Here is a 13,146-nt window from a genome sequence, read left to right as displayed (position 1 = left end):
ACGGAGACCATCGTGCTCCACTCTCACCACCGTCAGAACATTTCTCCAAAGCTATCAGCGCAAAAAAAAGAGACACCGCTCTCGGGAGAGCTCGAACCTCCAACCTTTTGGTTAACAGCCGAACGCGCTAGCCAATTGCGTCACGGAGGTAGTAGTGCTCCACTCTCACTACCGTCAGAACATTTCTCCAAAGCTATCAGTGCAAAGAAAAAAAAAGAGACACACTGCTCCCGGGAGGGCTCGAACCTCCAACCTTTTGCTTAACAGCCGACGCACTAGCAGATTGCGCCACGGAGACAGTCGTGCTCCACCCTCATCACTGTCGGAACATTTCTCCATAGCTGTCAGCGCAAAAAAAGCGAAACGCCACTCCTGGGAGGGCTCCAACCTCCAAACTTTCAGTAAACAGCCGATCGCGCTAGCCAAATGCGCCACGTAGACAGTCGTGCTCTACTCTCACCACCGTCAGAACATTTCTCCACAGCTGTCAGCGCAAAGAAAAAAGAGACACACCGCTCTCGGGAGGGCTCGAACCTCCAACCTTTTGGTTAACAGCCGATGCACTAGCAGATTGCGCCACGGAGACCGTCGTGCTCCACTCTCACCAGCGTCAGAACATTTCTCCAAAGCTATCAGCGCAAAAAAGAAGAGACACCGCTCTCGGGAGCGCCCGAACCTCCAACCTTTTGGTTAACAGCCGAACGCGCTAGCCAATTGCGTCACGGAGGTAGTCGTGCTCCACTCTCATTACCGTCAGAACATTTCTCCAAAGCTATCAGTGCAAAGAAAAAAAAAGAGACACACTGCTCCCGGGAGGGCTCGAACCTCCAATCTTTTGGTTAACAGCTGAACGCGCTAGCCAACTGCGTCACGGAGGTAGTCGTGCTCCACTCTCACCACTGTCGGAACATTTCTCCATAGCTGTCAGCGCAAAAAAAGCGAAACGCCACTCCTGGGAGGGCTCCAACCTCAAAAATTTCAGTAAACAGCCGATCGCGCTAGCCAAATGCGCCACGTAGACAGTCGTGCTCTACTCTCACGACCGTCAGAACATTTCTCCACAGCTGTCAGCGCAAAGAAAAAAGAGACACACCACTCTCGGGAGGGCTTGAACCTCCAACCTTTTGGTTAACAGCTGAACTCGCTAGCCAATTGCGCCAAGGAGATTGTCGTGCTCTACTCTCACCACCGTCAGAACATTTCTCCAAAGCTATCAGCGCAAAGATAAAAAGCGACACACTGCTCCTGGGACGGCTTGAACCTCCAACCTTTCAGTTAACAGTTGATTGCGCTAGCCGATTCTACCACGAAACAGTCGTGCTCCAATCTCACCACCATCAGAACATTTCGCCAAAGCTATCAGCACAAAGAAAAAAAAGAGACACACCGCTCTCGGGAGGGCTCGAACCTTCACCCTTTTGGTTAACAGTTGAACGCGCTAGCCGATTCTGCCACGGAAGCAGTCGTGCTCCACTCTCACCACCGTCAGAACATTTCTACAAAGCTATCAGCAAAAAGAAAAAAAAGAGACACCCTGCTCGCAGGAGGGCTCGAACCTCCAACCTTTTGCTTAACAGCCGACGCACTAGCAGACTACGCCACGGAAACAGTCGTGTTCCACTCTCACCACCGTCAGAACATTTCATCAAAGCTATCAGCGCAAAGAAAAAAAGCGACACACTGCTCCCGGGAGGGCTCGAACCTCCAACCTTTTGCTTAACAGCTGACGAACTAGCAGATTGCGCCACGGAGACAGTCATGCTCCACTCTGACCACCGTCAGAACATTTCTCCAAAGCTATCAGCGCAAAGAAAAAAAATACACACCACTCTCGGGAGGGCTCAAAACTCCAACCTTTTGCTTTACAGTTGATCGCGCTAGCCGATTCTGCCACGGAAACAGTCGTGCTCCACTCTCACCACCGTCAGAACATTTCTCCAAAGCTATCAGCGCAAAGAAAAAAAAGAGGCACACTGCTCCCGGGAGGGCTCGAACTTCCAACTTTTTGCTTAACAGCTGACGCACTAACAGATTGCGCCACGGAGACAGTCATGCTCAACTCTCACCACCATCAGAACATTTCTCCAAAGCTATCAGCGCAAAGAAAAAAAGAGACACACCCCTCTCGGGAGGGCTCGAACCTCCAACCTTTTGGTTAACAGCCGAACGCGCTAGTTAATTGCGTCACGGAGGTAGTCGTGCTCCATTCTCACCACCATCAGAACATTTTCAAGGCTATGAGCGCAAAGAAAAAAAGAGACACACCGCTCTTGAGAAGGCTCAATCCTCCAACCTTTTGCTTAACAGCCGATGCACTAGCAGATTGCGCCACGGAGACAGTTGTGCTCCACTCTCACCACCATCAGAACATTTTTCCAAACGTATCAGCGCAAAGAAAAAAAGAGACACACTGCTCATGGGAGGGTTCGAACCTCCAACCTTTTGGTTAACAGCGCTAGCCAATTGCGCCACGGAGACAGTCGTGCTCCACTCTCACCACGGTCAGAACACTTCTCCAAAGATATCAGTGCAAAGAAAAAAAAGACACACCCCTCTCAGGAGGAATCGAACCTCCAACCTTTTGGTTAACAGCTGAACACGCTAGCCAATTGCGCCACGGAGACAGTCGTGCTCCACTCTGACATATGTCGGAACATTTCTCCATAGCTGTCAGCGCAAAAAAAAAAGAGACACACTGCTCCCGGGAGGGCTCGAATTCCTCCAACCTTTTGCCTAACAGCCGATGCACTAACAGATTGCGCCACGGAGACCATCGTGCTCCACTCTCACCACCGTCAGAACATTTCTCCAAAGCTATCAGCGCAAAAAAAAAGAGACACCGCTCTCGGGAGAGCTCGAACCTCCAACCTTTTGGTTAACAGCCGAACGCGCTAGCCAATTGCGTCACGGAGGTAGTCGTGCTCCACTCTCACTACCGTCAGAACATTTCTCCAAAGCTATCAGTGCAAAGAAAAAAAAAGAGACACACTGCTCCCGGGAGGGCTCGAACCTCCAACCTTTTGCTTAACAGCCGACGCACTAGCAGATTGCGCCACGGAGACAGTCGTGCTCCACCCTCATCACTGTCGGAACATTTCTCCATAGCTGTCAGCGCAAAAAAAGCGAAACGCCACTCCTGGGAGGGCTCCAACCTCCAAACTTTCAGTAAACAGCCGATCGCGCTAGCCAAATGCGCCACGTAGACAGTCGTGCTCTACTCTCACCACCGTCAGAACATTTCTCCACAGCTGTCAGCGCAAAGAAAAAAGAGACACACCAATCTCGGGAGGGCTCGAACCTCCAACCTTTTGGTTAACAGCTGAACGCGCTAGCCAATTGCGCCAAGGAGATTGTCGTGCTCTACTCTCACCACCGTCAGAACATTTCTCCAAAGCAATCAGCGCAAAGATAAAAAGCGACACACTGCTCCCGCGACGGCTTGAACCTCCAACCTTTCAGTTAACAGTTGATCGCGCTAGCCGATTCTGCCACGGAAACAGTCGTGCTCCAATCTCACCACCGTCAGAACATTTCTCCAAAGCTATCAGCGCAAAGAAAAAAAAAGAGGCACACCGCTCTCGGGAGGGCTCGAACCTTCAAACTTTTGGTTAACAGTTGAACGCGCTAGCCGATTCTGCCACGGAAGCAGTCGTGCTCCACTCTCACCACCGTCAGAACATTTCTACAAAGCTATCAGCGCAAAGAAAAAAAAGAGACACACTGCTCCCGGGAGGGCTCGAACCTCCAACCTTTTGCTTAACAGCCGGCGCACTAGCAGACTACGCCACGGAGACAGTCGTGTTCCACTCTCACCACCGACAGAACATTTCTTCAAAGCTATCAGCGCAAAGAAAAAAAGTGACACACTGCTCCAGGGAGGGCTCGAACCTCCAACCTTTTGCTTAACAGCTGACGAACTAGCAGATTGTTCCACGGAGACAGTCATGCTCCACTCTCACCACCATCAAAATATTTCTCCAAAGCTATCAGCGCAAAGAAAAAAAGAGACACACCGCTCTCGGGAGGGCTCGAACCTCCAACCTTTTGGTTAACAGTTGATTGCGCTAGACGATTCTACCACGGAAATAATCGTGCTCCACTCTCACCACCGTCAGAACACTTCTCCAAAACTATCAGCGCAAAGAAAAAAAAGAGACACACCGTTCTCAGGAGGGCTCGAACCTCCAACGTTTCGGTTAACAGCTGAACGCGCTGGTTAATTGCGTCACGGAGGTAGTCGTGCTCCGTTCTCACCACCATCAGAACATTTTCAAAGCTATCAGCGCAAAGAAAAAAAAAGAGACACACCGCTCTTGGGAGGGCTCAATCCTCCAACCTTTTGCTTAACAGCCGACGCACTAGCAGATTGCGCCACGGAGACAGTAGTGCTCCACTCTCACCACCATCAGAACATTTTTCCAAAGTTATCAGTGCAAAGAAAAAAAAACACACACCCCTCTCGGGAGGGCTCGAACCTCCAACCTTTTGGTTACCAGCTGAACACGCTAGCCGATTGCGCCACGGAGACAGTCGTGCTCCACTATGACCTATGTCGGAACATTTCTCCATAGCTGTCAGCGCAAAGAAAAAGAGACACACTGCTCCCGGGAGGGCTCGAATTCCTCCAACCTTTTGCTTAACAGCCGACGCACTAACAGATTGCGCCACGGAGACAGTCGTGCTCCACTCTCACCGCCGTCAGAACATTTCTCCAAAGCTATCAGCGCAAAGAAAAAAAGAGACACACCGCTCTCGGGAGAGTTCGAACCTACAACCTTTTGGTTAACAGCCGAACGCGCTAGCCAATTGCGGCACGGAGGTGGTCGTGCTCCACTCTCACCACCGTCAGAACATTTTTCTAAAGGTATCAGCGCAAAGAAAAAAAGAGACACACCACTCATGGGAGGGTTCGAACCTCCAACCTTTTGGTTAACAGCCCAACGTGCTAGCCAATTGCGCCATGAAGACAGTCGTGCTCCACACTCACCACGGACAGAACACTTCTCCAAAGATATCAGTGCAAAGAAAAAAATCGACACACCGCTCATGGGAGGGCTCGAACCTCCAACCTTTTCGTTAACAGCCGACGCACTAGCAGATTGCGCCACGGAGACAGTCGTACTCCACTCTCACCACAGTCGGAACATTTCTCCATAGCTGTCAGCGCAAAGAAAAAAAAAGAGACACACGGCTCGCGGGAGGGCTCGAGCCTCCAACCTTTTGCTTAACAGCCGACGCGCTAGCAGATTGCGCCACGGAGACATTCGTGCTCCACTCTCACCACTGTCGGAAGATTTCTCCATACCTCTCAGCGCAAAGAAAAAAGCGAAACGCCGCTCCTGGGAGGGCTCCAACCTCCAAACTTTCGGTAAACAGCCGATCGCGCTAGCCATTACACCACGGAAACAATCATGCTCCAGTCTCACTACCGTCAGAACATTTCTCCAAAGCTATCAGCGCAAAGAAAAAAAAGAGACACACTGCTCCCGGGAGGGCTCGAACCTCCAACCTTTTGCTTAATAGCCGACGCACTAGCAGATTGCGCCACGTAGACAATCGTACTCCACCCTCACCACTGTCGGAACATTTCTCCATAGCTGTCAGCACAAAGAAAAAAAAGAGACACACCGCTCTCGGGAGAGCTCGAACCTCTAACCTTTTGGTTAACAGCCGAACGCGCTAGCCAATATCGTCACGAAGGTAGTCGTGCTCCACTCTCACTACCGTCAGAACATTTCTCCAAAGCTATCAGTGCAAAGAAAAAAAAGACGCACCCCTCTCAGGAGGGCTCGATCTCCAACTTTTCGGTTAACAGCTGAACACGCTAGCCAATTGCGCCACGGAGACAGTCGTGCTCCACTCTGACCTATGTCGGAACATTTCTCCATAGCTGTCAGCGCAAAGAAAAAAAAAGAGACACACTGCTCCCGGGAGGGCTCGAATTCCTCCAACCTTTTGCTTAACAGCCGATGCACCAACAGATTGCGCCACGGAGACAGTCGTGCTCCACTCTCACCACCGTCAGAACATTTCTCCAAAGCTATCAGCGCAAAGAAAAAAATGAGACACACCGCTCTCGGGAGAGCTCAAACCTCCAACCTTTTGGTTAACAGCCGAACGCGCTAGCCAATTGCGTCACGGAGGTAGTCGTGCTCCACTCTCACTACCGTCAGAACATTTCTCCAAAGCTATCAGCGCAAAGAAAAACAAAGAGACACACTGCTCCCGGGAGGGCTCGAACCTCCGACCTTTTGCTTAACAGCCGACGCACTAGCAGATTGCGCCACGGAGACAGTCGTGCTCCACCCTCACCACTGTCGGAACATTTCTCCATAGCTGTCAGCGCAAAAAAAAGCGGAACGCCACTCCTGGGAGGGCTCCAACCTCCAAACTTTCAGTAAACAGCCGATCGCGCTAGCCAAATGCGCCACGTAGACAGTCGTGCTCTACACTCACCACCGTCAGAACATTTCTCCACAGCTGTCAGCGCAAAGAAAAAAGAGACACACCGCTCTCGGTAGGGCTCGAACCTCCAACCTTTTGGTTAACAGCTGAACGCGCTAGCCAATTGCGCCAAGGAGATTGTCGTGCTCTACTCTCGCCACCGTCAGAACATTTCTCCAAAGCTATCAGCGCAAAGATAAAAAGCGACACACTGCTCCCGGGACGGCTTGAACCTCCAACCTTTCAGTTAACAGTTGATCGCGCTAGACGATTGCGCCACGAAGACAGTCGTGCTCCACTCTGACCTATGTCGGAACATTTCTCCATAGCTGTCAGCGCAAAGAAAAAAAAAGAGACACACTGCTCCCGGGAGGGCTCGAATTCCTCCAACCTTTTGCTTAACAGCCGATGCACTAACAGATTGCGCCACGGAAACAGACGTGCTCCAATCTCACCACCGTCGGAACGTTTCTCCAAAGCTATCAGCGCAAAGAAAAAAAAGAGACACACCGCTCTCGGGAGGGCTCGAACCTTCAACCTTTTGGTTAACAGTTGAACGCGCTAGCCGATTCTGCCACGGAAGCAGTCGTGCTCCACTCTCACCACCGTCAGAACATTTCTACAAAGCTATCAGCGCAAAGAAAAAAAAGAGACACACTGCTCCTGGGAGGGCTCAAACCTCCAACCTTTTGCTTAACAGCCGACGCACTAGCAGATTGCGCCACGGAGACAGTCGTGATCCACACTCACCACTGTCGGAACATTTCTCTATAGCTGTCAGCGCAAAGAAAAAAGCGAAACGCCGCTCCTGGGAGGGCTCCAACCTCCAAACTTTCGGTATACAGCCGATCGCGCTAGCCATTACACCACGGAAACAGTCATGCTCCAGTATCACTACCGTCAGAACATTTCTCCAAAGCTATCAGCGTAAAGAAAAAAAAAGAGACACACCGCTCTCGGGAGAGCTCGAACCTCCAACCTTTTGGTTACCAGCCGAACGCGCTAGCCAATTGCGTCACAGAGGTAGTCGTGCTCCACTCTCACTACCGTCAGAACAATTCTCCAAAGCTATCAGCGCAAAGAAAAAAAAAGAGACACACTGCTCCCGGGAGGGCTCAAACCTCCAACCTTTTGCTTAACAGCCGACGCACTCGCAGATTGCGCCACGGAGACAGTCGTGCTCCACCCTCACCACTGTCGGAACATTTCTCGATAGCTGTCAGCGCAAAAAAAGCGAAACGCCACTCCTGGGAGGGCTCCAACCTCCAAAATTTCAGTAAACAGCCGATCGCGCTAGCCAAATGCGCCACGTAGACAGTCGTGCTGTACTCTCACCACCGTCAGAACATTTCTCCACAGCTGTCAGCGCAAAGAAAAAAAGAGACACACCGCTCTCGGGAAAGCTCGAACCTCCAACCTTTTGGTTAACAGCTGAACGCGCTCGCCAATTGCGCCAAAGAGATTGTCGTGCTCTACTCTCATGACCGTCAGAACATTTCTCCAAAGCTATCAGCGCAAAGATAAAAAGCGACACACTGCTCCCGGGACGGCTTGAACCTCCAACCTTTCAGTTAACAGTTGATCGCGCTAGCCGATTCTGCCACGGAAACAGTCGTGCTCCACTCTCACCACGGTCAGAACATTTCTCCAAAGCTATCAGCGCAAAGAAAAAAAGAGACACACCGCTCTCGGGAGAGCTCGAACCTACAACCTTTTGGTTAACAGCCGAACGCGCTAGCCAATTGCGGCACGGAGGTAGTCGTGCTCCACTCTCACCACCATCAGAACATTTTTCTAAAGGTATCAGCGCAAAGAAAAAAAGAGACACACCACTCATGGGAGGGTTCGAACCTCCAACCTTTTGGTTAACAGCCCAACGTGATAGCCAATTGCGCCATGGAGACAGTCGTGCTCCACACTCACCACGGACAGAACACTTCTCCAAAGATATCAGTGCAAAGAAAAAAAGCGACACACCGCTCATGGGAGGGCTCGAACGTCCAACCTTTTCGTTAACAGCCGACGCACTAGCAGATTGCGCCACGGAGACAGTCGTACTCCACTCTCACCACAGTCGGAACATTTCTCCATAGCTGTCAGCGCAAAGAAAAAAAAGAGACACACGGCTCCCGGGAGGGCTCGAGCCTCCAACCTTTTGCTTAACAGCCGACGCACTAGCAGATTGCGCCACGGAGATAGTCGTGCTCCACTCTCACCACTGTCGGAAGATTTCTCCATACCTCTCAGCGCAAAGAAAAAAGCGAAACGCCGCTCCTGGGAGGGCTCCAACCTCCAAACTTTCGGTAAACAGCCGATCGCGCTAGCCATTACACCACGGAAACAATCATGCTCCAGTCTCACTACCGTCAGAACATTTCTCGAAAGCTATCAGCGCAAAGAAAAAAAAGAGACACACTGCTCCCGGGAGGGCTCGAACCTCCAACCTTTTGCTTAATAGCCGACGCACTAGCAGATTGCGCCACGTAGACAGTCGTACTCCACCCTCACCACTGTCGGAACATTTCTCCATAGCTGTCAGCACAAAGAAAAAAAAGAGACACACCGCTCTCGGAAGAGCTCGAACCTCTAACCTTTTGGTTAACAGCCGAACGCGCTAGCCAATTGCGTCACGGAGGTAGTCGTGCTCCACTCTCACTACCGTCAGAACATTTCTCCAAAGCTATCAGTGCAAAAAAAAAAGACGCGCCCCTCTCAGGAGGGCTCGAACCTCCAACTTTTCGGTTAACAGCTGAACACGCTAGCCAATTGCGCCACGGAGACAGTCGTGCTCCTCTCTGACCTATGTCGGAACATTTCTCCATAGCTGTCAGCGCAAAGAAAAAAAAAAGAGACACACTGCTCCCGGGAGGGCTCGAATTCCTCCAACCTTTTGCTTAACAGCCGATGCACCAACAGATTGCGCCATGGAGACAGTCGTGCTCCACTCTCACCACCGTCAGAACATTTCTCCAAAGCTATCAGCGCAAAGAAAAAAATGAGACACACCGCTCTCGGGAGAGCTCGAACCTCCAACCTTTTGGTTAACAGCCGAACGCGCTAGCCAATTGCGTCACGGAGGTAGTCGTGCTCCACTCTCACTACCGTCAGAACATTTCTCCAAAGCTATCAGCGCAAAGAAAAACAAAGAGACACACTGCTCCCGGGAGGGCTCGAACCTCCGACCTTTTGCTTAACAGCCGACGCACTAGCAGATTGCGCCACGGAGACAGTCGTGCTCCACCCTCACCACTGTCGGAACATTTCTCCATAGCTGTCAGCGCAAAAAAAAGCGAAACGCCACTCCTGGGAGGGCTCCAACCTCCAAACTTTCAGTAAACAGCCGATCGCGCTATCCAAATGCGCCACGCAGACAGTCGTGCTCTACACTCACCACCGTCAGAACATTTCTCCACAGCTGTCAGCGCAAAGAAAAAAGAGACACACCGCTCTCGGTAGGGCTCGAACCTCCAACCTTTTGGTTAACAGCTGAACGCGCTAGCCAATTGCGCCAAGGAGATTGTCGTGCTCTACTCTCACCACCGTCAGAACATTTCTCCAAAGCTATCAGCGCAAAGATAAAAAGCGACACACTGCTCCCGGGACGGCTTGAACCTCCAACCTTTCAGTTAACAGTTGATCGCGCTAGACGATTGCGCCACGGAGACAGTCGTGCTCCACTCTGACCTATGTCGGAACATTTCTCCATAGCTGTCAGCGCAAAGAAAAAAAAGAGACACACTGCTCCCGGGAGGGCTCGAATTCCTCCAACCTTTTGCTTAACAGGCGATGCACTAACAGATTGCGCCACGGAAACAGACGTGCTCCAATCTCACCACCGTCGGAACGTTTCTTCAAAGCTATCAGCGCAAAGAAAAAAAAGAGACACACCGCTCTCGGGAGGGCTCGAACCTTCAACCTTTTGGTTAACAGTTGAACGCGCTAGCCGATTCTGCCACGGAAGCAGTCGTGCTTCACTCTCACCACCGTCAGAACATTTCTACAAAGCTATCAGCGCAAAGAAAAAAAAGAGACACACTGCTCCTGGGAGGGCTCAAACCTCCAACCTTTTGGTTAACAGCGCTAGCCAATTGCGCCACGGAGACAGTCGTGCTCCACTCTGACCTATGTCGGAACATTTCTCCATAGCTGTCAGCGCAAAGAAAAAAAAGAGACACACTGCTCCCGGGAGAGCTCGAATTCCTCCAACCTTTTGCTTACCAGCCGATGCACTAACAGATTGCGCCACGGAGACCGTCGTGCTCCACTCTCACCACCGTCAGAACATTTCTCCAAAGCTATCAGCGCAAAGAAAAAAAAGAGACACACCGCTCTCGGGAGAGCTCGAACCTCCAACCTTTTGGTTAACAGACGACGCACTAGCAGATTGCGCCACGGAGACAGTCGTACTCCACTCTCACCACTGTCGGAACATTTCTGCATAGCTGTCAGCGCAAAGAAAAAAAAGAGACACACTGCTCCCGGGAGGGCTCGAAATTCCAACCTTTGCTTAACAGCCGACGCACTAGCAGATTGCGCCACGAAGACAGTCGTGCTCCACTCTCACCACTGTCGGAACATTTCTCCATACCTGTCAGCGCAAAGAAAAAAGCGAAACGCCGCTCCTGGGAGGGCTCCAACCTCCAAACTTTCGGTAAACAGCCGATCGCGCTAGCCATTACACCACGGAAACAGTCATGCTCCAGTCTCACTACCGTCAGAACATTTCTCCAAAGCTATCAGCGTGAAGAAAAAAAAAAGAGACACACCGCTCTCGGGAGAGCTCGAACCTCCAACCTTTTGGTTACCAGCCGAACGCGCTAGCCAATTGCGTCATGGAGGTAGTCGTGCTCCACTCTCACTACCGTCAGAACATTTCTCCAAAGCTATCAGCGCAAAGAAAAAAAAGAGACACACTGCTCCCGGGAGGGCTCAAACCTCCAACCTTTTGCTTAACAGCCGACGCACTCGCAGATTGCGCCACGGAGACAGTCGTGCTCCACCCTCACCACTGTCGGAACATTTCTCGATAGCTGTCAGCGCAAAAAAAAAGCGAAACGCCACTCCTGGGAGGGCTCCAACCTCCAAAATTTCAGTAAACAGCCGATCGCGCTAGCCAAATGCGCCACGTAGACAGTCGTGCTGTACTCTCACCACCGTCAGAACATTTCTCCACAGCTGTCAGCGCAAAGAAAAAAAAAGAGGCACACTGCTCCCGGGAGGGCTCGAACTGCCAACCTTTTGCTTAACAGCTGACGCACTAACAGATTGCGCCACGGAGACAGTCGTGCTCCACTCTCGCCACCATCAGAACATTTCTCCAAAGCTATCAGCGCAAAGAAAAAAAAGAGACACACTGCTCTCGGGAGGGCTCGAACCTCCAACCTTTTGATTAACAGTTGATCGCGCTAGCCGATTCTACCACGGAAACAGTCGTGTTCCACTCTCACCACCGTCAGAACATTTCTTCAAAGCTATCTGCGCAAAGAAAAAAAGCGACACACTGCTCCTGGTAGGGCCCGAACCTCCAACCTTTTGCTTAACAGCTGACGAACTAGCAGATTGCGCCACGGAGACAGTCATGCTCAACTCTGACCACCGTCAGAACATTTCTCCAAAGCTATCAGCGCAAAGAAAAAAATACACACCACTCTCGGGAGGGCTCGAAACTCCAACCTTTTGCTTTACAGTTGATCGCGCTAGCCGATTCTGCCACGGAAACAGTGGTGCTCCACTCTCACCACCGTCAGAACATTTCTCCAAAGCTATCAGCGCAAAGAAAAAAAAAAAGAGGCACACTGCTCCCTGGAGGGCTCGAACTTCCAACCTTTTGCTTAACAGCTGACGCACTAAGAGATTGCGCCACGGAGACAGTCGTGCTCCACTCTCACCACCATCAGAACATTTCTCCAAAGCTATCAGCACAAAGAAAAAAAAGAGACCCACCCCTCTCGGGAGGGCTCGAACCTCCAACCTTTTGCTTAACAGCCGACGCACTAGCAGATTGCGCCACGGAGACAGTCATGCTCCACTCTCTCCACCGTCAGAACATTACTCAAAAGCTATCAGCGCAAAGAAAAAAAAGAGACACACCGCTCTCGGGAGGGCTCGAACCTCCAACCTTTTGGTTAACAGTTGATCGCGCTAGCCGATTCTACCACGGAAACAGTCGTGCTCCACTCTCACCACCGTCAGAACATTTCTCCAAAATTATCAGCGCAAACAAAAAAAAGAGACACACCGCTCTCAGGAGGGCTCGAACCTCCAACCTTTTGGTTAACAGCCCAACGTGCTAGCCAATTGCGCCATGGGGACAGTCGTGCTCCACACTCACCACGGTCAGAACACTTCTCCAAACATATCAGTGCAAAGAAAAAAAGCGACACTCCGCTCATGGGAGGGCTCGAACCTCCGACCTTTTCGTTAACAGCCGACGCACCAGCAGATTGCGCCACGGAGACAGTCGTGCTCCACTCTCACCACTGTCGAAACATTTCTCCATAGCTGTCAGCGCAAAGAAAAAAAAGAGACACACTGCTCCTGGGAGGGCTCCAACCTCCAAACTTTCGGTAAACAGCCGATCGCGCTAGCCATTACACCACGGAAACAGTCATGCTCCACTCTCACCACGGTCAGAACACTTCTCCAAAGATATCAGTGCAAAGAAAAAAAGCGACACACCGCTCATGGGAGCGCTCGAACCTT

The sequence above is a fragment of the Rhipicephalus microplus genome, unplaced genomic scaffold (assembly GCF_043290135.1).
Source record: "Rhipicephalus microplus isolate Deutch F79 unplaced genomic scaffold, USDA_Rmic scaffold_17, whole genome shotgun sequence".
NCBI lineage: Eukaryota > Metazoa > Arthropoda > Arachnida > Ixodida > Ixodidae > Rhipicephalus > Rhipicephalus microplus.
Note: the sequence above shows the minus strand (reverse complement) of the source record.